Here is a 24,118-nt window from a genome sequence, read left to right on the forward strand (position 1 = left end):
ATCTTCTTTAAATTGTTTGTTATCTTTATTAAGATTGTCTTGTTTTTCAAGAACTTGTAGCAATAATACCATCATTTGATCCGAGCCAAAATTAGCATTTCTATTCTCTGTGTTGTTTAGTGATGTACCTGCAATTGTCACGTTTCGTGTGACCATTTGGTCATTCTGTGATTCTTGAAAATGTTTGCTAATCGGACGTATACTGTTGGTCACTAAATCGGAATTAAATAAATCCGACGCATTCAGATTACACGGTTCGTTTTCATTAAAAAAATCTGTCCGTTCGTCACGTAACTCCTGCAAATCGAGTGTGTTAAGCTGGGCAGCGCTCATTGGAACAGAATGCCCCGCGTCATCAATTGTCGTTAAATTAACAGAGGACACAATTAAATTCGCCTGTTCATCACTGGGATCAAAATCATTATTAGTGATCGGTACGCACTGATTGTCAGTAAACGGAGGATTGTCATCATTATGCTGCATGTCGCAAGTACTATCGGTCAAGTTGTTTAACTCGGTTATTTCACTCACTATACCTCGCGATGTACTATTAACAGTTTTTCGCGGCATTTTTACACAAATCACAATTATTCAATAATGAAACAAAGACAATGCAAAATCCAACAAACACTATTACAACAAAGAGCAACAAATTGCCGATGATCTGTGAAAGAAAGTGGCAAAATTAGTAAAAGCGTTGCGCCAAATGCTAATTATATTTAAGTAAATAAGAGCAGATATCTGACTAACTCTCAGAAGATTCCCAAAGAAATACGATCCTGGTCCGGATGTCGCTAAGAGTAACCTCCCCGCAATAGAGTTAGTCAATATTAACTGAATAATAAAATGAGCCATGCGTAACCTCCTTTAAAATTAAAGAATAATAATGGCCCAAATGTAAACTCCCCACAAAATTAAGGAATGAAGATTGATCGTAAAACCACACAATATTGTTAATTAAATAATGAACCATGAACTGAGTGTAACAGCTGAACAGAAATAATTAAACCTGATAACTCTTATAAGGGCAGCTGCGCTGACCTTCGGCCCTGTGAATCAATTAAACCTGACAAATTCTTACCTCAGTAAAACTGCATCTATATCTGCTCTTATTTTTCGGCACAGCTCCGTGCAATGTTGGCCAACATTTAATTTTGATTCTTGGAGGGAATACATAGGAAATATTCTTTAAATTGAAATGAATCTTTTTCTTTAAAAAGTGGAAAAATTCTTTAAGTTGAAATGATTACTTTTCTTTAAAAGATTTACTTTATAAAAAAATTATTATTGGGGCATTTCTTGAACAGATTAATTACAATTAACACATGTTATTAGCTGAGCGCAATGCTGCTTCATTACCTTCAATAATAATACACATCGTCCACCACAATCCTGACCAGATTCGGAATAACAGCACGCCGTCGACGCATGGCGACGCCTGCTCAGTACAACCGTCCGCTCGGTACAACTACTGCCGACTGACAACTACTGTAGACAGAGTGCAACTCGCAACTGAACTCTCGCGCGGTCAAGCGCAGACTAGCAACGATAAATAACTTTCTGGTCAGAGATTCTGTCATGCCTCGCCATCGCTGGTAATGAATACGTATGAAACGTACGCGTTTCAATACAAATGTTTACCCAAGCATTGCTACTATCAGTTATTGTACTATCAGAGCTGCTCAGAGTCTATTGCGCGGATCATGTTATCCCTAGACAACGAAACTGTTCAATAATCGTTACTGATGTAAATGTTCAAAGTGAATGCTCGCCAAAATTTGATGTTAATACTCATCAAATGCCACTCTAGTAATGGTAGAGGACTTGTCTTGTGGCGACGCGTGAAAATACGACATTCGCAAACTGAGAATAAACCATTGAAGTCGTTCCGCAATTAAAACTTTACCACAATGCGAACTCATTGTTACGTGCAGACCGAGTTACATAATACAGCATCCAAGGCTCTTCCTTGCAACTGCACAGACGCGACGCAGCTTCCGACACAGAGTGCGTGCTGATGCGTATCTAGAAGGGAACTGGGGCCTCACTCCATCTCGCAGCACTCTTATTTATATAGCCGCGGTGCGGACCGCCGAAGGCGCAGCCGACAACATTTGCCTTCCTAACTGGCCACTCAGGCTAGTAAAGCACCACTTCAAGTTACTAAATAATTAAGTGCTTCATTCGATGAAGAACAATGAAGCTCTCAATTTAATTGTGCTATCAGCACACAGGTAAGTATCTCTAATAAAATTCTGATGTGGCTAGGTTAAACACTTTTGGTGAGAGAATTATTTTAGTTGCAATGCATGCAGTAGATGAGCTCTGAACTTGACTTTTGGAAAGATGCTACAGCTATAGTTTTATAGCTATCTTTTGAAAACTTCTCACATCTTTGTTTTTTTAGAGTATCTCCATTCTACCTAAATCTAAACATCATAGCTTTATCTTATCACTTACTTAATGTATCTTGCTTCCGATCTTTTAGGACACAAAAACAGAAAATCATGAATTTCAACCAAAACATTACTTTGTGAGATCCAGCATACTGTTTCCATTAAATTACAATGAAAAAGGAATCCGAATATAAATTTTGAAGTTTCTAGCTCCTTCCTGTTGCGCAGATGATTTTTACGTAAACTGTCCAAATTTCGAAAACTGTTAAAGTTACTAAACTGAAACTGAACACATTATCATTTTAGCAACACTCCTGACGTGCTATTATCTTTTCAGATTATTTACTTTACTTTTAAGGGGAGCCGGAGGTGGTCAAATCCAAAAAATACGATTTTTTTTTCTTTTCTTTTTTTTTTGCTACCGAAAATTAACTGGAACATTCCTCTTTAATGTAAACTTTGAATTATTGGTCTACTCGCCCTAGAAGTGGAGTTATTACCATTTTCCCACACGCCGCAGAGGAAATGGGCGGCCGCTGAATGCATCTTACACCCTCTTGTGACTTCCTAGCGAACTGCTTGGGATTTTCTTGGCCTGTTACGCATACAGCGCCTTATGTTACGCATACAGCGAGTGTGCAAGGGTTGGCTACATTGTTTTCTGTGACAAATGAAGCGCAAAGAGCGCGGAACATCATCTCTTTGCTGTTTACCGTTTCGAATTAGTTCAGTGTTGCGCCTGTTGTTGGTAGTATTATACTTCTTGTGTAAAGCGTTGTTCTGGTTACGATGCCACGTTTTAGTAACCGTGTATATAAGAAGAGGAAGAACGTAGGGAAAGAAAATTAACACTAATACCAAGTTGCGATTCTACAATTACTGAAACAGTGCGTCCATCTGCTAAGCAACACATGGTCGGCCATAGCCCTGTGACATCTTCTAGCAAGAAGCTGACTGGTGGAAGTGACAGATTTCGTGAATATGTTAGTGACAGTGATGATATTAACGAAGTACTGAATATTGGATTATTATCTTCTGTGCTGAAAGAAAGTGTTCTGTGCAAAATGTGTTCAAGTGTAGGAGTGGGACTAGAGATAACAAAGCACTTTGTTTTAGCTTGTGAGATGAAGATAATCTGTGCATGTTGCAAGTATCAAGTGACTCTCTACAATTCACATGCCAGTCTCTTTGGTGAAAATGGACGATCTAGAGTGTTTAATGTGAATGTTCGACTTGTTTAGGGCATTTGATCCATTGGAAAAGGGTCTGCTGCTGGTAAACTGTTTTGTGGTATTATGAACTTGCCATAGCCTCCAAGCAAATTTGGGTACTACTGTGAACTGGTAGGATCCTCTGTTGAAGATGTGGCTTTGAAAACCATGAAGGAAGCAGTGGAGGAATCTGTAGAAATGAACGGTGGTTCTAGGGATTTGGTAGTGGCATTAGATGGTTCCTGGCAAATGAGGGGTCGTAAATCCCTGAATGGGGTTGTAACTGCTACTTGTGGTGCTAGTGCAAAAGTGATAGATGTTGCAATATTATCAAAACATTGTAGGTGCAAAAATAAAATCAAAGGATAGCACAGTGGAACCTGTGAGGCAAATTTTAGTGGATCAAGTGGAGCATTGGAAGTGGATGGAGTGAAACAAATTTTTGAACGTTCAGATACATACTGCCTCTTCCAATGAACACCCTCAAAACAGCCTGTGCCCAAAAGATTCCTGGTGCAAATATAATGCAAAAAAGGACTATGATCACAAACATGGTTTGCCAGCAGCTGTGATAAATGCAATAAAACCAATTTTTCATGACTTATTACAGCCAGAATTGTTACACGGAAAGACGCAGAATCCTAATGAGAGCGTAAACAATTTGATTTGGCTCTGAGCACTATGGGACTCAACTGCTGAGGTCATTAGTCCCCTAGAACTTAGAACTAGTTAAACCTAACTAACCTAAGGACATCACACACATCCATGCCCGAGGCAGGATTCGAACCTGCGACCGTAGCGGTCTCGCGGTTCCAGACTGCAGCGCCAGAACCGCGCGGCCACTTCGGCCGGAATTTGATTTGGAAAGTGATTCCTAAAAGGGTGTTTGTAAGCATAAAAACACTGCACTTTGGCATTTATGATGCAATAGCAACCTACAACTAAGGGAACAGTGTGAAGTGTGAAGTTCTGAAGGCATTACGATTTACAGCTGGGGTGAACACTGTACGAGCACTAAGAAATATTGACAGAGAAAGGATAAGAGGAGCAGAAAGAAGAGAAAGGCATATGAAGTATGATGGAACAACAGGCCAGAAAAGAAGACAGAAGAGGAAGCTTTTGGAGGATGAAGAAGAAGACCCTCATAATCCATCCTATAGTGCAGGAATATATTGAGGTACTTTGATAGCCATTTCCCGTAAATTAGAATTTTTCAAATATAAGGAACATTTTCTCAAAATCCACTCAAGCTAGAGAGATGAAATTTTTATACAGCACTCCTAGTGGTCAAACGTACATTGTAACACAGACATTTGGCAATATGTTCAGGAGTTTCATTTCAGTTTAATTATAAAGCAATTATTTGTAAAAAAATTTGGGTCATTAATAAAAAAAATAATTGTAAGGAAACTAGAAAAGATACTCCAAAATCCCTCTGTCATAACTGCAATACTAAACCACTCTATATTTTTAAAAAAGTTCAAATTTTTCTATTTGGTAGTTTATTCATAAATGTTCCTCAAACTTAGTGATTTTAACATGGGCAGCATAGGCACCTCCGGCTCCCCTTAAGGTATTGCACAACGTTTGTGATGTCCTAGCTAGTTACAGCGGACTAGGCTGTCACACAATGGCAAGCATATGAATTCTATGTGGTGCGAGAAGGCTGCTTCCCTACAATGTCTTGCCTTGCATGGCAACAAAACGGGGCATAGATTGTCGTCGACATACTGCTTTGCTGTAAGTGTACCGCGAATCACAACCAAAGATCCTGCTTTTCCTTGGTTTTCATGTTATATGGCAGGCGGCAGTTGGTTGTAATCCCACCACTGTCTGGGGCGCCTCCTGTCACGACTTCGTTGGTCATCGGGGCACAGTTTGAAGCGGGTCTCATCACTGAAGACAATTCTGCTCCAGTCAGTGGGATTCCAGGCCCCAGTGACAAGCGAAGGCGTGTCTGGAGACACCCTGGACAGCGTTGGGAAACCAACCAGATTGGCACGCTTCATATGGCCGACAACCAGGACTGATGTTCTGAGATGCCATTGCTTTTCATAGCAGGACGCCTTTGGTTCTCATCCGCGGCATCCTTAAAGAATAGTCCGCGACACCCTTAGAGAACAGCGGTCTATCGACGATATTGTACGCCCCGTTTTGTTGCGCTTCACGACAAGCTATCCTGGGCTTACACTTCAGCACCTACCTTGGCCAGCAAGATCGCCTGATCCCCCCCCCCCCCCCAACTGAGAACGTCTGAAGCATTAAGGGCAAGGACCTCCTCCCAGCTCGAGATTTTGGCGACCCAACAGGCAAGTTGGACAGAATTTGAAACCAAGTAATTGCATGCATACAGACCAGAGACGGACCAACACGTTATTGACTCGCCCAATTTGTGAAGCTCTTTCTCTCTGATTAAATCATCCAACTTTTCTGAAGTTGCAATGATTGATTTGCCTGTACATGTCCAGCTTCTAGTATCGCACGTTATTCTATCTAGTGCGCATGCGCCGATTCGTGCCATGAATAGCCTGCGTGTATCGTGTAATCGTCAGACGTGAACCAATCTATAGTTCCAGACATGAGCGTTAGGTGCGTTGCTGCAGATTTGTATTCCATAGGTGTACCGTGTAACAGAGGTTTTAAATACGCCCGGTCGCTGTGGCCAAGCGGTTCTAGGCGCTTCAGTCCGGAACCGCGCTGCTGCTACGGTTGCAGGTTCGAATCCTGCCTCGGGTATGGATGTGCGTGATGTCCTTAGGTTAGTCAGGTTTAAGTAGTTCTAAGTCTAGGGGACTGATGACCTCAGATGTTAACGTTCCATAGTGCTTAGAGCCATTTGAACCATTTGTTCGTCACATCCACCAAATTTCGTCCCATTCAGATAATTCCTCCGTGGTTCAGTTGTTCTTTTAATTAGAGTGTTTACTAAGTGTATTAGCAGTTTCTGCTGACCTATAATGTTGTGATGTTATAAATTCCAGCTGCTGGATCAAACGTGTTCTTTTTCCCGTTTTACAACTGCACTGATGATTTCTGCCATATGAGATTCAGTTTTCACAGCACTAGGAAATGAATATTTGTTTACAGTGGTATATGCCTGTGTGTGTGTGTGTGTGTGTGTGTGTGTGTGTGTGTGTGTGTGTGAGAGAGAGAGAGAGAGAGTGTGCGTGTTTGTACGACCATGTGTGTGTACGTTTATTTTAACATGGTTGTTTGTATTGTTTTAACATGGCTATATGTACGAAAGGATTTTTTAATTTTGGTTTGCGTTTGGTCATTTGTCATATGTTTGTTTCTGCTTTGACATCCTACATACGATAGCGTTCCTCCATTCCCATAAGTTTTGTAGTGGTTATATTCCTAATGATATTTATATCTTGATCTAATTTGATAAGATGATTGTCACGGTGTTTTAGGCATTCTGGAAATGTAGAATAATTTGTTTCACATTGACAACACTTGATGTGTCCTTCTGACCATGTTTTACACTCCTGCTTGTCATGCCTAGGCACACTACGTCACAGTTTCGACATTAAATTTTGTATTTCCTGATCCCTGGAAGCTGTCTATCTTCAGTATTGGTTGGCTTAGGTTTGTTTGGACAGTTTACACAAATTTATGTTTTATATGTGGGCTCTGTTTCCTTAGTATATGCGCCACTTTGTGTGCTAATTTATGTGTATAAGTCATAGTGTACCATGTGCTTTGATTTTGTGTGGTGCTGTCATTCTGTGTGGGTGTTTTGAATGCCGGCCGCGGTGGCCGAGCGGTTCTAGGCGCTTCATTCCGGAACCGCGCGACTGCTACGGTCGCAGGTTCGAATCGTGCCTCGGGCATGGATGTGTGTGGTGTCCGTAGGTTAGTTAGATTTAAGTAGTTCTAAGTACTAGGGGACTGATGACCTCAGATGTTAAGTCCCATAGTGCTCAGAGCCATTTGAACCATTTTTTTTTTTTTTTGGTGTTTTATGTGGTTGCAGGTTTTGGTCTTGTGAATTTTCCTGCATTCTGTATGTGTTGGACGTGTTGTGTTTGTTTCGTATTTATGTTTATATTTTTGATTGAATTTGTGTACAACAAGTGTGTTATACCCAATGTGCCTAGCTATCTGTACAGTATGACTGTACTCATTTCATTTCCATAGTTCCTCGTATTTACTGGAATCCTGATTATTCTATATAAAATGTGTCTTAGTTAAGTTAGCTTCTGGCTTTGGGGATAAATGGATGTGTAATGTATTATTGTGTCTGTGGCTGTTGCTTTCCTACTACTGTCAAAAGAGTGCTTGGCATTTGCTTTATTACTGTTATGTTAAGAAAATTTAATTGGTTTTCTTTTTGCTTTGTTAATTTCTCAGTGCAGTTCATGTACTTTTCCATTTGGCTTAACTACCAGGCAAATGAAGTCATCCACGTACCTACGGCAATATAGGATTGTTAATCTTTCAACAGTGACATTTTTTAAAAAAATTTGGTTTCTGAAGATAGGAAAAATGTTGGCTAAGATTTTTGATATTGGCATCCCGTGGGTAGTCCCTCACTTTGCAGATAATGTTCATTCTAGACGGGAAGTACAGGTGTTTCAAAATGAATAATATGTGTTTTAAGCAAACCGAGGAGCTACTTAATTGAGAAGTATCGGCTCCGGTCTCGTAAACTGACATACGACGGGGAGAGTGGTGTGCTGACCACATGCCCCTCCATATCCACATCAAGTGACGCCTGTGGGCTGAGGATGACACGGCGACCGGTCGGTACCGTTGGACCTTCCAAGGCCTGTTCGGGCAGAGTTTAGTTTTACATGTGTTTTATGGCAGTGCAGCATTTATAACATTAAACTTACAATGATAAATAATTCATCAAATGAAGGAGCAATTCAAACAGCTTTTCTTACAAATGTTAATCTTTAATGTTAATGTTAATTCATCATACATCAATCCGATAGGCGAGTTCCTTTCAAGCCTTGCTCAGTGCGTCTGGATTAATAGACGCAACAATGCTGTTTCTAAAGTCAAGTAGACCAGCTGGTAGCGGAGGCATACACACATGATCCTTCATGAACCTCCAAAGGTAAAAATCACGTGATATCAGATCGTTTGCGTGCGTGTAGGTCATGCAAAATCAGTCATCCGGCCTCTTGTGGCCAATCCAGCCATCGGGTACACTGTCATTTAACCAATCGCAAATGGTTCAAATGGCTCCGAGCACTATGGGACTTAACTGCTGTGGTCATCAGTCCCCTAGAACTTAGAACTACTTAAACTTAACTCATCTAAGGACATCGCACACATCCATACCCGAGGCAGGATTCGAACCTGCGACCGTAGCGATCGCGCGTTTCCAGACTGTAGCGCCTAGAACCGCTCGGCCACTCCGGCCGGCTTAACCAATCGCATATTGAGTTATGCCAGAGATGTTGACAAATAAAGTTTGTGCTTCAGCTTCATCCTGATAAGAAGAAAGCCTTAGGCCTAGTGCATCGAGACAAGAGACACCAGTACCGTTGCTCTTCCGAGAAAGAAAGGCCTGTATACTTACTCCCGGGATACCGCACAACAAACATTCAATTTAGGGGAGTCTCACTGGAGCTATACCGTCGCATGAGGGTGTTTTGGGTCCCAGATGCGCACTTTACATGTGTTCACATTTCCACTTAGTTGAACTGTTACTTCACCATTGAAGACGACACAATCCAGAAAATATTCACTGTCATGTGGCAATATTTTGTTTGCAATATTGATACATAAATCATAGTCTTTAGAATTTAGAACTCGTAACAACTGCAGATGTTAAGGGCATAGCTGAACGCGTTTCCTTAAAAGTCTTCACACATACTTCAATGGAACTGCTAATTCACAGCTAGCCTTCCGAAGTGATTTCTTGTGGCTGCGTGTGAAAGACTCTGATTCGTTCAACAGGTTTTTCTATCACTCGTTGTCATTCTATGTTCTTCCCTTTGCACACAGGAATACAAACAAAACTGTTTCAGTTGCTCTTTCTTTTGATGTATTATCTAAAACTGTAAGTTGAATGTAATACGAGGGTCGTCCACAAAGTAAGCTCCGTTTCTATTTCTATCTGCTGCAGCGCTACGATCGCAGTTCCGAGCATGCTCGGCAGTTACTCTGACTCAAGGAGAAGACATGTACGCCATTTTAGATCCCTGCTGCCGACGTGCGCTTTGTAGTGCTTCTTTATAATGTCAACCATAATTGAAAATGCCGCCGCGTTTGAAATCAGATCTGTGATTCGTTTTCTAAATGCAAAGAAAGTTAAACCAAAGGAAATTCATCGTCAAATCTGCGAGGTTTACGGACAAAATGCTGTGTGTGATTCAATGGTTAGAAGATGGGCCAGACTGTTCAATGAAGGATGTGATCAAGAGCACGATGAAGAACGAAGTGGACGCCCGTCTGTGGTTGCTGATGAACACAATTGAAGAGAAGATTAAGCACAACCATAAGTTTACACTTAGAGCCCTTGCTATGGAAGTTCCGCGAATCTCACGATCACTACTAACACATGAAACTGTCTCTGAAAAACAGAAATTTCGAAAACTTTGCTAATGGTGGGTATCCAAAATTCGCACTGAACAACACTCTCGGATAGTCACAGGGGATGAAACTTGGGTATCGTACGACACCCCTGAAACAAAACGGCAATCAGTGGAATGGAGGCACACTTCATCCCAAACGAAGGTTATGCCTAAGCAAATCTTGACACTTCGAAAAGTCATGTGCACCGTTCTTCGGGACAGCAAAGGCTTTCTGCTGATTGATTTCTTACCACGAGGCCAATCAATCAATGCACATGGTTACTGCGAGACCATTAACAAATTCCGTCGCGCAATACAGAACAAGCGCCGAGGATTACTGTCAAAATGTGTTGTTTTTTTCCACTATGATGCCCGACTTCACACGGCGAATGTGACCAAACACCTCTTACGGGAATTTCACTGGGACGCGTTTGATCATCCACCGTACAGCCCGGACCTCGCTCCCAGCGACTTTTATCTCTTCTTTCGCCTAAAATCTGTCCTTGGTGATCAACACTTCAACGACGACGACGAGCTGAAAGAACATGTTACCACATGGCTGAATACACAGGCGGCATCCTTCTATGAAGAAGGCATACAAAAACTTGTGCCACGCTATGAGAAGTACCTACAACATTTCAGAAGCTATGTAGAAAAGTAGTTAAACAGATTCAGATTTTTGTGCAATGAATATTTCTTCTGTATCTGTACACCTTTGTTTTATTTAATCAAACGGAACTTACTATGGGGACATACTTCGTAAATGCTGCAAAGCATTAAACTCATATATTCATTTTGAAGCACCCTATATTTGTGTTCAGTAATCAGTTTGAGCATAATCGTTATTTCTGTTATTACTGCTCCGGTGACATTACTATGGGATGTGATATTTGTTCTATGATTTTCAACGGTTCTTTGATGCGGATGTAAGTGTTGGTTGGTTTATTTGGGGGAAGGGGACCAAACAGCGAGGTCATCGGTCCCATCGGATTGTTCAAATGTATTCAAATGTGTGTGAATTACTAAGGGACAAAACTGATGAGGTCATCGGTCCCTAGACTTACACACTACTTAAACTAACTTTTGCTATCAACAACGCACACACCCATGCCCAAGGAAGGACTCGAACCTTCGGGGCGAGGGGTTGCGCAGTCCGTGACATGGTGCCTCAAACCGCGCGGCCACATCGGATTAGGTAAGGATGGGGAAGGAAGTCGGCCGTGTCATTTCAAAGAAACCATCCCGCATTTTGCCTGAAGCGATTTTCGGAAATCACGGAAAACCTAAATCAGGATGGCCGGGCTCGCGTTCGAACCGTCATCCTCCCGAATGCCAGCCATTGTGCTAACCACTGCGCCACCTCGCTCGGTGGTATGTGTACATTTGTTCTATGTCAAATGAAATCAGTGATACTGTGTGTGGTACGTCTACATTTTATATGTCTTCTGTTAGGCCTCATACTCTCATCACTGCCTATAATTTTCTGTTTGATAGTGATTTGTGATTTTTTTGTGGTGATATTTGGCCATGTGAAATGTTGTAGATTTTCTGAAATTTATAACTGGACTGATCAGCCTGTTATGTTTATACGTGTTTGGTTGTCTGTGGAGTGCCCATACTTGTAGGTTCTTCTGTGTTGCGTAGTGTGTCTGTGTATCAGTGAGTGCATTTAGATGTTTTAACTGTTTTCCTCACATTTTCCTGAATCCTTTGATTGGATCTGATTGCAGCAGATTATTTTTCCTTCTCTTTGTATCACTTTTTCTGACAATCAAGACGTCTATAAGTGACCTCGCTACAAATGCTCATCACCTTACTCTGCGACTGCCCTCCTAATGTCTTACTGTCTCCTTCTCCACCTGATCACGTTACACTACTTTATATTATTTTAATGTAATTGATTTTCAAGTCTACTTTCAAACTTGCTCTATGGAGTTTTCCAGTAATTGCTGAAGTTTATCTGTGCCACAGGAAAACAGTATTTCAGGTACTTATTCTTGCTTCTGAATAATTCTAGGAATGCTATAAGTCACTTTTGGCGATGTAAAAATTTCCATGTCTGACACCCCTTTCGATTCTGTATTTCCCATTTTTCTAGTGCAGTCTAATAGAAGCAGTGTAATAGATGTATTTACACTTGAACTTACCAATTTAGGTATAATCAGTGACGTTAACACAGAATCTGTTCAAATTTGAGTTAAAAGCTTTCTCAAAATTGGTTGCCCCATTATACTATTCTGTGTTGCATTTTAATTGTTTCCTCCACTAACTTCATTAAAACTGAAGAAACTGCAAAAAGGTGACAATAAACTGACTAAACCAGAGGTTGTACAGAGTTTCAGGGAGAGCATAAGGAAACAATTGACAGGAATGGGGGAAAGAAGTACAGTAGAAGAAGAATGGGCAGCTCTGAGGGATGAAGTAGTGAAGGCAGCAGAGGATCAAGTAGGTAAAAAGGCAAGGGCTAGTAGAAATCCTTGGGTAACAGAAGAAATATTGAATTTAATTGATGTAAGGAGAAAGTATAAAAATGCAGTAAATGAAGCAGGCAAAAAGAAATACAAACGTCTCAAAAATGAGATCGACAGGAAGTGCAAATGGCTAAGCAGGGATGGCTGGAGGACAAATGTAAGGATGTAGAGGCTTATCTCACTAGGGTTAAGATAGATACTCCCTACAGGAAAATTAAAGAGACCTTTGGAGAAAAGAGAACCACTTGCATGAATATCAAGAGGCCAAATGGAAACCCAGTTCTAAGCAAACAAGGGAAAGCAGAAAGGTGGAAGGACTATATAGAGGTTCTATACAAGGGCGATGTACTTGAGGACAATATTATGGAAATGAAGGAGGATGTAGATAAAGATGAAATGGGGGATACGATACTGCGTGAAGAGTTTGACAGAGCACTGAAAGACCTGAGTCGAAACAAGGCCCCAGGAGTAGACAACATTCCATTAGAACTACTGACGGCCATGGGAGAGCCAGTCCTGACAAAACTCTACCATCTGGTGAGCAAGATGTATGAGACAGGCGAAGTACCCTCAGATTTCAAGAAGAATAAAATAATTCCAATCCCAAAGAAAGCAGGTGCTGACATGTGAAAATTACCGAACAATCAGTTTCATAAGTCACAGCTGCAAAATACTAAGGCGAATTCTTTACAGACGAATGGAAAAACTGGTACAAGCTGACCTCGAGGAAGATCAATTTGGATTCCGTAGAAATATTGGAACACGTGAGGCAATACTGACCTTACGACTTATCTTAGAAGAAAGATTAAGGAATGGCAAACCTACATTTCTAGCATTTGTAGACTTAGAGAAAGCTTTTGATAATGTTAACTGGAATACTCTCTTTCAAATTCTGAAGGTGGCAGGGGTAAAATACAGGGAGAGAAAGGCTATTTACAATTTGTACAGAAACCAGATGGCAGTTATAAGTGTCGAGGGGCATGAAAGGGAAGCAGCGGTTGGGAAGGGAGTGTGACAGGGTTGTAGCCTGTCCCCGATGTTATTCAATCTGTATACTGAGCAAGTAGTAAAGGAAACAAAAGAAAAATTCGGAGTAGGTATTAAAATCCATGGAGAAGGAATAACAACTTTGAGGTTCGCCGATGACATTGTAATTCTATCAGAGACAGCAAAGTACTTGGAAGAGCAGTTGAACCGAATGGACAGTGTTTTCAAAGGAGGATATAAGATGAACATCAACAAAAGCAAAGCAAGGATTATGGAATGTAGTCGAAATAAGTCGGATGATGCTGAGGGAATTAGATTAGGAAATGCGACACTTAAAGTAGTAAAAGGAGTTTTGCTATTTGGGGAGCAAAATAACTGATGATGGTCGAAGTAGAGAATATATAAAATGTAGACTGGCAATGGCAAGGAAAGCGTTTCTGAAGAAGAGAAATTTGTTAACATCGAGTATAGATTTAAGTGTCAGGAAGTCGTTTCTGAAAGTATTTGTATGGAGTGTAGCCATGTATGGAAGTGAAACATGGACGATAAATAGTTTGCACAAGAAGAGAATAGAAGCTTTCGAAATGTGGTGCTACAGAAGAATGCTGGAGATTAGAAGGGTAGATCACATAACTAATGATGAAGTATTGAATAGAATTGGGGAGAAGAGGAGTTTGTGGCACAACTTGACAAAAAGAAGGGACCGGTTAGTAGGACATGTTCTGAGGCATCAAGGGATCACAAATGTAGCATTGGAGGGCAGCGTGGAGGGTAAAAATCGTAGAGGGAGACCAAGAGATGAATACACTAAGCAGATTCAGAAGGATGTAGGTTGCAGTGAGTACAGGGAGATGAAGAAGCTTGCACAGGATAGGGTAGCATGGAGAGTTGCATCAAACCGGTCTCAGGACTGAAGACCACAACAACAACAACTATTGTGAGATGATCGACTGATCTTCACTAGAATCTGAGAGATATCTCATACGTTAAATCTTAGGGATTTCATATTGCAGATCACCCATGTTAGTGGACCGATGAAAAATAAAGAGGTATTAAACAAGCGTAGAAGTTACTTCTCCGAAATGCAGTTTAGCCTAAACTGCAGGTTTTGTTAATTTTAAATACCGATTTTCCATTTCTCTCTATCGTTTATGTTATCATCTCAAAGAAAGTAAAGGTAATTACTACTGAAAAACAGTAATTTCTGTCAGTGAAAGTCTCAGGCTCTACAAACTTTAATGTTGTAGAACTAATATTAATGGCGTACTGTTTATTAGGAATATCAGTTCAATTTCATACGTTACATTTTCTACTGAAAGACAAGTGAGTTACAGTTCGCACTATTAAGTAATGTGAGGCGACTTATGACCTACAGGAATATTTTGGGTAGGAGTTTTGAGGTATCTTTCTCACGTGCGGTAAATATGAAAAACATGTCTGTTGTCAAAATATATAGTTTTATTTTAACAATCATGTTATTAATGGCAGTGAAAATGCAGTAATTGTAGCGAATTGTGATTGCACAGCAAGATATAAGTAAATAATGTAACGATTTCACAGAAATCATTTTCTTAAAATCACAAATTTCCAAATTGAAAATCGTATATCAGATCTACAGAAGGAACATCACAGAATTAGACGGCATCCTTCGAGCATTAAAGTTTAAGCATGCCACTAGAATATTTTCACTTTACTGTGTGTAACGGTGTCCAAATGTCTCGTTTCCTAACTTTCCGTTTCTTCCAATACTGCTTCACGAATGAGACAAAGAATTGCATTTAACGCAAAAATGACATAAAAATCATAACCATTTCCAAAACCGAAACACATTTCTGCAGTACAGACTAAACCGTGAAATAGGACCCCTCTTTTTCTTGTTGCGTACTGGGAATACACAGATTACTCTTGTGATCTTTGTAGTATGGCTCAATTAATCAACTTTTCAGACAGTAGTAGCTTTCTCTGCCTCCAGTTTCTTTTCATATTGTTTTATTTTATGGATAGTGATGCACCTGATAATTCTCCACATTACGAGACTCGCCACAGCAAGACAACCGAACACGATTATGAGTGTAGCATCCCTGGCAATTGACTCTTCTATTTCCTCTTTCTGCTCCAGGAGATCTGGAGGTTCGATTCCTCCAGCATCGATTTGGCCTACGACATCTCCGCTGACACTTGTTGACGGAAGCGTTGTGGCGTCAGTACTAATATCTTCTGATTCTGAGGCCGCTGTTTCGCCCTGGTCTATTCGCTCATGTGTGTCAGGAGTTCCCGACGGTCGATAATTCCCCGAAAGCTGTCCCTCGACGCTGATTCGGAACGGCTGCAGAGCAGACGCAGTAGGTTGTGGAAGAGATGGCAGGTTTGCACTCTGGGGACTGAGTCCCAGTTTTCTCGCCGATGAATGTGACGACTCACTTTCAGGTTGCTCTTTTCTGGCTGCGGCACTGTGTCCTAGACTGATGACGTCATTGTCAACAGATGTCAGTGTCAGAGGGTGTTCTTTCACCGTCTGTGCCAGTTCTCCGGCGGGAGCCATGCTATTGTAATCTTTCCAGTATCTCTTACGTAAAGCTCCACCGGACGGCCGGTCGTCCGAGTCGGACGACTTGTGGGTAGAAACGTTTCCCTGTTGCGATGACGTCTGCTTGTTCTGCTTGGGTCTGGTTCTATAACCTAGCCGTTCTGACCAATGACGTCCGTTCAGAGCTACATCCGTGTACAGCTTGTTTAGAAGACCAGCCTTCGAAACTTGTCTCTCGTGGTTGCTTCTCTGCGAGTAAACAGATGAGACAGTCGTTGCTTCATCACTTACATACTTCACCCCTATTTTTTCTACGTGTTTTCTCGAGAAATAAGTCTCCAACTTATCGGAGAGGTGTTGACCACTGACGACATCAGATGCTGAAGTGAAGACACCAGATGTTGACGGTGTCTGGTGGTGACCTGCAGTTGATGTCTCTCCGCGCAACTCGTCGTGTATTGCGAAAGACGTCGGGACTGCCGGCATTCTGCTCCGTTTGCCACCACCCAGTTTCCCGTGGTGGAGACTGCGCAGCGTCTTGTCGGCGTCCCTCGTACCGGACCGTGGTGCTGAGAAAGTGCTGTCAGGTCTGTGGTTCAGCACCGCCAGCTCCGGCGTAGTCGACAACGTGGCACTGCTGTAGTGAACACTTTGCGTGGCAGAGCGGCTACAGTTAGGTCCCGCACAGCGAACAGGCGGCGGCGACGCCCACAGAGAATCGCCTGCGGATGCGGCTGCTGCTGCTGCAACAGTCACAAATAACAAATGATTAGCTCAATCCGTTGCTGTTCCACGGACATATGAAAGTCAACGCTCCAAGTCCTAGAGCGTAAGGAATGGGAGGGAGAAGAGAGGAAGAGTGGAATAACTACACTACTGGCCATTAAAATTGCTACACAACGAAGATGACGTGCTACAGACGCGAAAGTTAACCGACAGGAAGAAGATGCTGTGATATGCAAATGATTAGCTTTTCATAGCATTCACACACGGTTGGCGCCCTTGGCGACACCTACAACGTGCTGACTTGAGGAAAGTTTCCAACCAATTTCTCATACACAAACAGCAGTTGACCGGCGTTGCCTGGTGAAACGTTGTTGTGAAGCCTCGTGTAAGGAGGAGAAATCACGTTTCCGACTTTACTAAAGGTCGGATTGTTGCCTATCACGATTGCGTTTTATCGTATCTCGACATTGCTGCTCGCGTTGGTCGAGATCCAATGACTGTTAGCAGAATATGGAATCGGTGGGTTCAGGAGGGTAATACGCAACGCCGTGCTCGATCCCATCGGCCTCGTATCACTAGCAGTTGAGATGACAGGCATCTTATCCGCATGGGTGTAACGGATCGTGCAGCCATGTCTCGATCCCCGAGTCAACAGATGGGGACGTTTGGAAAACAACAACCATCTGAACGAACAGTTCGACGACGTTTGCAGCAGCATGGACTATCAGCTCGGAGACCATGGTTGCGGTTACCCTTGACGTTGCATCACAGACAGGAACGCCTGTGATGGTGTACTCAACAGCGAACCTGGATGCACGAATGGTAGAAAGTCATTTTTTTCGGATGAATCCAGGTTCTGTTTACAGCATCATGATGGTCGCATCCGTGTTTGGCAACATCGCGGTGAACGCACATTGGAAGCGTGTATTCGTCATCGCCATACTGGCGTATCACCCGGCGTGATGGTATGGGGTGCCATTGGTTACACGTCTCGGTCACCTCTTGTTCGCATTGATGGCACTTTGAACAGTGCACGTTACATTTCAGGTGTGTTACAACCCGTGACTCTACTCTTCATTCGATCCCTGCGAAACCCTGCATTTCAGCAGGATAATGCTCGACCGCATGTTGCAGGTCCTGTACAGGTTACAGAGAATGTTCGACTGCTGTCCTGGCGAGCACATTCTCCAGATCTCTCACCAACTGAAAACGTCTGATCAATGGTGGCCGAGCAACTGGCTCGTCACAATACGCCAGTCACTACTCTTGATGAACTGTGGTATCGTGTTGAAGCTGCATGGGCAGCTGTACCTGTACACGCCATCCAAGCTCTGTTTGACTCAATGCCCAGGCGTATCAAGGCCGTTATTACGGCCAGACGTGGTTGTTATGGGTACTGATTTCTCAGGATCTATGCACCCAAACTGCGTGAAAATGTAATAACATGTCAGTTCCAGTATAATATATTAGTCCGATGAATACCCGTTTATCATCTGGATTTCTTCTTGGTGTAGCAATTTTAATGGCCAGTAGTGTATTTCAACAGCACTCTTTCTAAAGGCGGGTGGATTGTCTGATAGTGGAGTCACATACATAGGATCCTATGTACAAATGTTTGAAGACATGATGTCTCAGCTAACCGTAACCAATTATACTAAAATATAGAAAGACACCGCCTCTGTCGCTTCGTATGTTTATTACGATAAACTTCTTCTGATCTTTATTACACGTCATTATAAGATCCAACACGTAATAAAGGAGGGAAAGGATTACAATACTAAAAAAGCTGATCGTAATGTGACATACAAAATACAAAAAGTGGTACTTTAGAAATTGAAAATGAAGCATCGTACCTAACTAATAGGCGCAGATATACTTCCGTGTCAACAGCCAAACATATAATCTCGGTCGTTGACACAAGATGGATACCCACCGCAAAGCCTAGTAGGGAGGTATCTAGAGAAGCTGGAGTATCTTGAAATATGTTTTGCAAAAAGAAAAGAACCTGACACTTTTTTTGAATCAGCAGTACCTGTTTTCTCAGCGTTCCTGTTTCAACATATACGGTGAGGTTCACTGCAATATCTACCATTTCTGATGTTTTTTCCTGATTTCATAATCGCAGACATGCCTGCTATTTACGAGGTGTGTGCCATCGGCTGGCTGCACCGAGTGTAAACATGCTATATCACGCTCGACGCTCTACGTTCAATCGCTCAACTGCAGATGGTGTCCTCTTGTCCCTACATGGATATAGTCTTTCTTAAACTTATACATTTTTAAATTTTTGTATAACAATTTATACGAAACAAAAGAATAAATCATTTCAATCTTAATTTTGTTTAAGCTTATAACTTATTTAACTTATAATTTGTTATGAATATGGTTTCAATTATATGAGGGCGCTAGAGTACGTTGTCACTCACAGTACAATATTGATAACATTTATTATGGTTCCACTTGCGCAACCTCCCCAATTTTAATTGATCTCCGTCCTACTAGCTGTGCATCGCAGTAATTAGGTATTAATTGCTTAGTGATGTGTTATTTTTTTATTTGTGTACTATGACCAGCTATGTAGTATCGTGCGCCTTTCTCTTCCTTTTTAGATGTTCGATGAGAGGATGACCTGTAATAAAGGTCGAAACCAGTCGTCCTCATTAAAATACAAAATGTCCCAGATGGCGTCTTTCTTCGTTATAGGAAGGAAAATATCTGTCGTCCAGTCTACACCAGTCTCCGTTCATCCATCATGGATATGGAATTCCGGCCGATCTTTTATTTACCAATGAAATATCACCAAACGCCCGTATGTTTTCAGAAGTTGTAATTTTATTTACGCTACCAGTTTCGGCATCTCATTAAGGCCGTCTACAGGCGGCTATGTAATTCATGTACAGAGAATCAGATACATCGATTCATGCATAACCGGACCCTTTCATACCTGGATTCCGTGAAAGTTTTGTGGAGTTTGTGCTTCGAGGACTGGACAACAAGTTGTTATCAGTTGTTGTCAACTCTTCGAAGTGCACACTCCACAATAGTTCCACGGAATCCAAGTACTGATGGCTCCAGTCATGCATGCATCGATGTGTTTGATTTTCTGTACAAAAAGTGAAAAGGGGCCTGAAGACAGCATTAAAGGGATGCCGAAACTGATCTTGTAAATAAACCAATAACTTCTGAAAACATGCGGTTTTGCTGATCTTTCTTTGATATATATACAGCCTATACACGAGTCTCAATATTCACACCGTACACACACACACACACACACACACACACACACACACACACACACACATACATACATACACAAACATCAGAAGGAGCAAAATGCAGATCTCAAATACGAAAACATGTCGTTATGTCGACCAAGTACACTCTTGTATCACTCCGCAGGCAACGTTAGGGAAAATATCAAAAATATTTATAAGCATAGCATACACAAATAAACTTTAAACCAGCTTAGATATCATATAAGACGCTGATTTCCAAGGAGTTGTGCAAAACCAGGTATACGCCGCTACGGATGACAAACAGTTTGCGTTAATGAAAACAACGGTTACAATAACGTAAATACGACTCTTAATCCCTTATGATTCAGTGTTTTACGATTGAAAAATTGTAAGGGAAGTGCAAAAATATGTCGTTAGTTGTCAATGAACAACTCATCCAGGAAACTAGAAATCTATCCATGGGTATTTTTGAGACTATTCGCTGTTCTAAGGTCATCATTCCGTACCAGTCAACCTTAATCTTGACGACAGTTGCATGACTTCAATTTGTTCAAGTCAATCTTGATATGAAGGGTCTGACAAGTATAAAGATCACTGGGGTACTTTAATCTCATTTCATTAATTGCAGGCGCATGTGAAAAACTCGTCAGTGTGTGTGTTAAAGCTCCGCAAATGAATCTTAAAGCAAAAAGAATTTATTTGAGTTTCAAACATGGCTGCATGGTCAGCGACCGTTTACAAAATAAAATTAAAGCAATATCTTCCTTCTGTCGCAAAAAAAAAAAAAAAAAAAAAAAAAAAAAAAAAAAAAAAAAAAAAAAAAAAAAATCAAATTACTCTGAGCACTATGAGACTTAACATCTGAGGTCATCAGTCACCTAGAACTTAGATGTATGTGGTGTCCTAACTAACCTAAGGACATCACATACATCCATGACCGAGGCAGGAATCGAACCTGCGACCGTAGTGGTATCGCGGTTCCAGACTGAAGCGCCTAGAACCGCTCGGCCACACCGGCCGGCCGGCCCCAAAAATTAAGTCTTTTGATCCGGTTTCGGCATTAATGTGAGTGCCTTCATCAGAAGTAAAACACTCAAACTGGCATGTCACCTATATAATAAATATCAAGCGATTAAGCTTTCAACACAATTTTTTTTAAAGAATACATGGAAGGTAAGCCACTATGGGCTGCTCACACATTTCAAGCCACAGGTAGCAACAGACTCTTATCGTTTGATATTTACTTTATATGTGACATGCCAGTTTGAATGTTTTACTTCTGACGAAGCCACTCAGTAGTGCGGAAACCAGATCAAAAGACTTAATTTTTGCGACCGAGGACTGTTATTGCTTTAATTTTATTTATTTGAGTGTCTGATTTAATTGTAGATCCGAAAATTATCCATCGGATGTCTAAAGTGACCTTTAATTCAGAGCCAGAAAATGATTATAGGACTTGCTTAACCTTTAATATGGACTTTCATCGACACTGTTCGTGCTTAAGTGACGCAAGTTAATCACGAGAACTTAATCAACCGACTAAATACTTCGAGTGTCTCTCGCAGTTATCAGTTAGAAGATAACTGCGAATCATAACTGCGAATCACGGTTCAAAGAGATAACTGAAGAAGTCCGAGGGCCGTATCCACACCGTAATTGACGGGATAAGAGAAAGCAGGTCGCCGCTCGTCGTCCCTTAATACACTCAATGGGACGAGGCTGCCCCTGGCCCCATAACGTCCTCCATAGTGACATATTTAGGGCATAGGCCTAAGATAAGAATTTAATGCACTTCAGTACTGTGTCAGACCAGTGCAGATTGGAGGAAAGCTGGAGTAGTGAGTCCGATACGAAAGTAAGATATTGGGGATCCATTACATTTGCAAGACGCGAACTGCGATTCCTGGCATTAGAATTAATCTACTTCTCAGTAGCACTGACGGGAAACTTTATCACGGATGAAAAGTGTTCGAAACGAAGAGCGTTTTCCGAAAAATATCAGCATCCGGCGTCGATCCTTGGCCCAGCAGACAGCATTACTCTACCAGTAACTTGAAACATTCCTTCCGTCTCATCCACAGAACTTCTGCAGCGTCGCGTGAAATATGTAACAATTCTCTTTTCAAAACTGAATCTATAAGTATAATCTCTCCGTATATATCCGTCCGATACCACTTTTGGTTGATTTTGCACGATTCTCGGTTTTAGCCAGGTAGCCTTGTTTATTAACAAACTGTTCGGTAATTATAATCCCACTCTACATCTACATCTGCATCTACATGACTACTCTGCAATTCACATTTAAGTGGTTGGCAGGGGGTTCGTCTAACCACAATCATACTATCTCTCTACCATTCCATTCCCGAACAGCGCGCGGGAAAAACGAACACCTAAACCTTTCTGTTCGAGCTCTGATTTCTCTTATTTTATTTTGATGATCATTCCTACCTATGTAGGTTGGGCTCAACAAAATATTTTCGCATTCGGAAGAGAAAGTTGGTGACTGAAATTTCGTAAATAGATCTCGCCGCGACGAAAAACGTCTTTACTGTAATGACTTCCATCCCTATTCGCGTATCATATCTGCCACACTCTCTCCACTACTACGTGATAATACAAAACGAGCTGCCCTTTTTTGCACCCTTTCGATGTCCTCCGTCAATCCCACCTGGTAAGGATCCCACACCGCGCAGCAATATTCTAACAGAGGACGAACGAGTGTAGTGTAAGCTGTCTCTTTAGTGGACTTGTTGCATCTTCTAAGTGTCCTGCCAATGAAGCGCAACCTTTGGCTCGCCTTCCCCACAATATTATCTATGTGGTCTTTCCAACTGAAGTTGTTCGTAATTTTAACACCCATGTGCTTAGTTGCATTGACAGCCTTGAGAATTTTACTATTTATCGAGTAATCGAATTCCAACGGATTTCTTTTGGAACTCATGTGGATCACCTCACACTTTTCGTTATTTAGCGTCAACTGCCACCTGCCACACCATACAGCAATCTTTTCTAAATCGCTTTGCAACTGATACTGGTCTTCGGATGACCTTACTAGACGGTAAATTACAGCATCATCTGCGAACAACCTAAGAGAACTGCTCAGATTGTCACCCAGGTCATTTATATAGATCAGGAACAGCAGAGGTCCCAGGACGCTTCCCTGGGGAACACCTGATATCACTTCAGTTTTACTCGATGATTTGCCGTTTATTACTACGAACTGCGACCTTCCTGATAGGAAATCACGAATCCAGTCGCACAACTGAGACGATACCCCATAGGCCCGCAGCTTGATTAGAAGTCGCTTGTGAGGAACGGTGTCAAAAGCTTTCCGGAAATCTAGAAATACGGAATCAACTTGAAATCCCCTGTCGATAGCGGCCATTACTTCGTTTTCAAAGCTGTTGAGAACATTCGTTGTATTTTTTATACAAGAATTCAAGCTCTCCAATAAGTTAGTCTTCTTGTTCCTCTTTTCACGTCCAATTCAAGCAAAAACAAATGAAATGATACATTTTTGTAAAGTAAAAAGAACCAAGCGCAACGAATCGATACCTTAGTGTTGATTCTGTTGTCAACAGTCAAAAGTACAGTGAGAATTTATTCTCATATCAATCCGTAAACAATGTTTGCTATAGTTATGCCATTGGATTTGTAATCTCACCATTACGGCAGTTTTCGTAACTGCAGTTGGTTATCTGTTCTGGAAGAAGACAGTTTTAATGTATAGAGCTATGTTTATGTAACGGTTTTACGAATGCAATGCAAAGATTGTTCGACTTTTCCTCTGTATCAGAAAAAAAACTGATTTGATGATGCGGATGTGGACGCACGTCATCGAATAGTTGAATAAAGTAATTTTGTTTCACTCGCGAAAATAAAACACGAACCTGATTATTAGGAAGTCATTCCATGCTATTGCAGCTGCTAGACACTGTTGTCAGAGTCAAATGAGTTAAATTTCTTTACTTTCTACCACCTCTACGATAAAACTGTCTCTGATATTTCACAAAAGGATTTAAAATCTA

This window comes from Schistocerca serialis, chromosome 2, assembly GCF_023864345.2.
Source record: "Schistocerca serialis cubense isolate TAMUIC-IGC-003099 chromosome 2, iqSchSeri2.2, whole genome shotgun sequence".
In the NCBI taxonomy this organism is placed as follows: Eukaryota; Metazoa; Arthropoda; class Insecta; order Orthoptera; family Acrididae; genus Schistocerca; species Schistocerca serialis.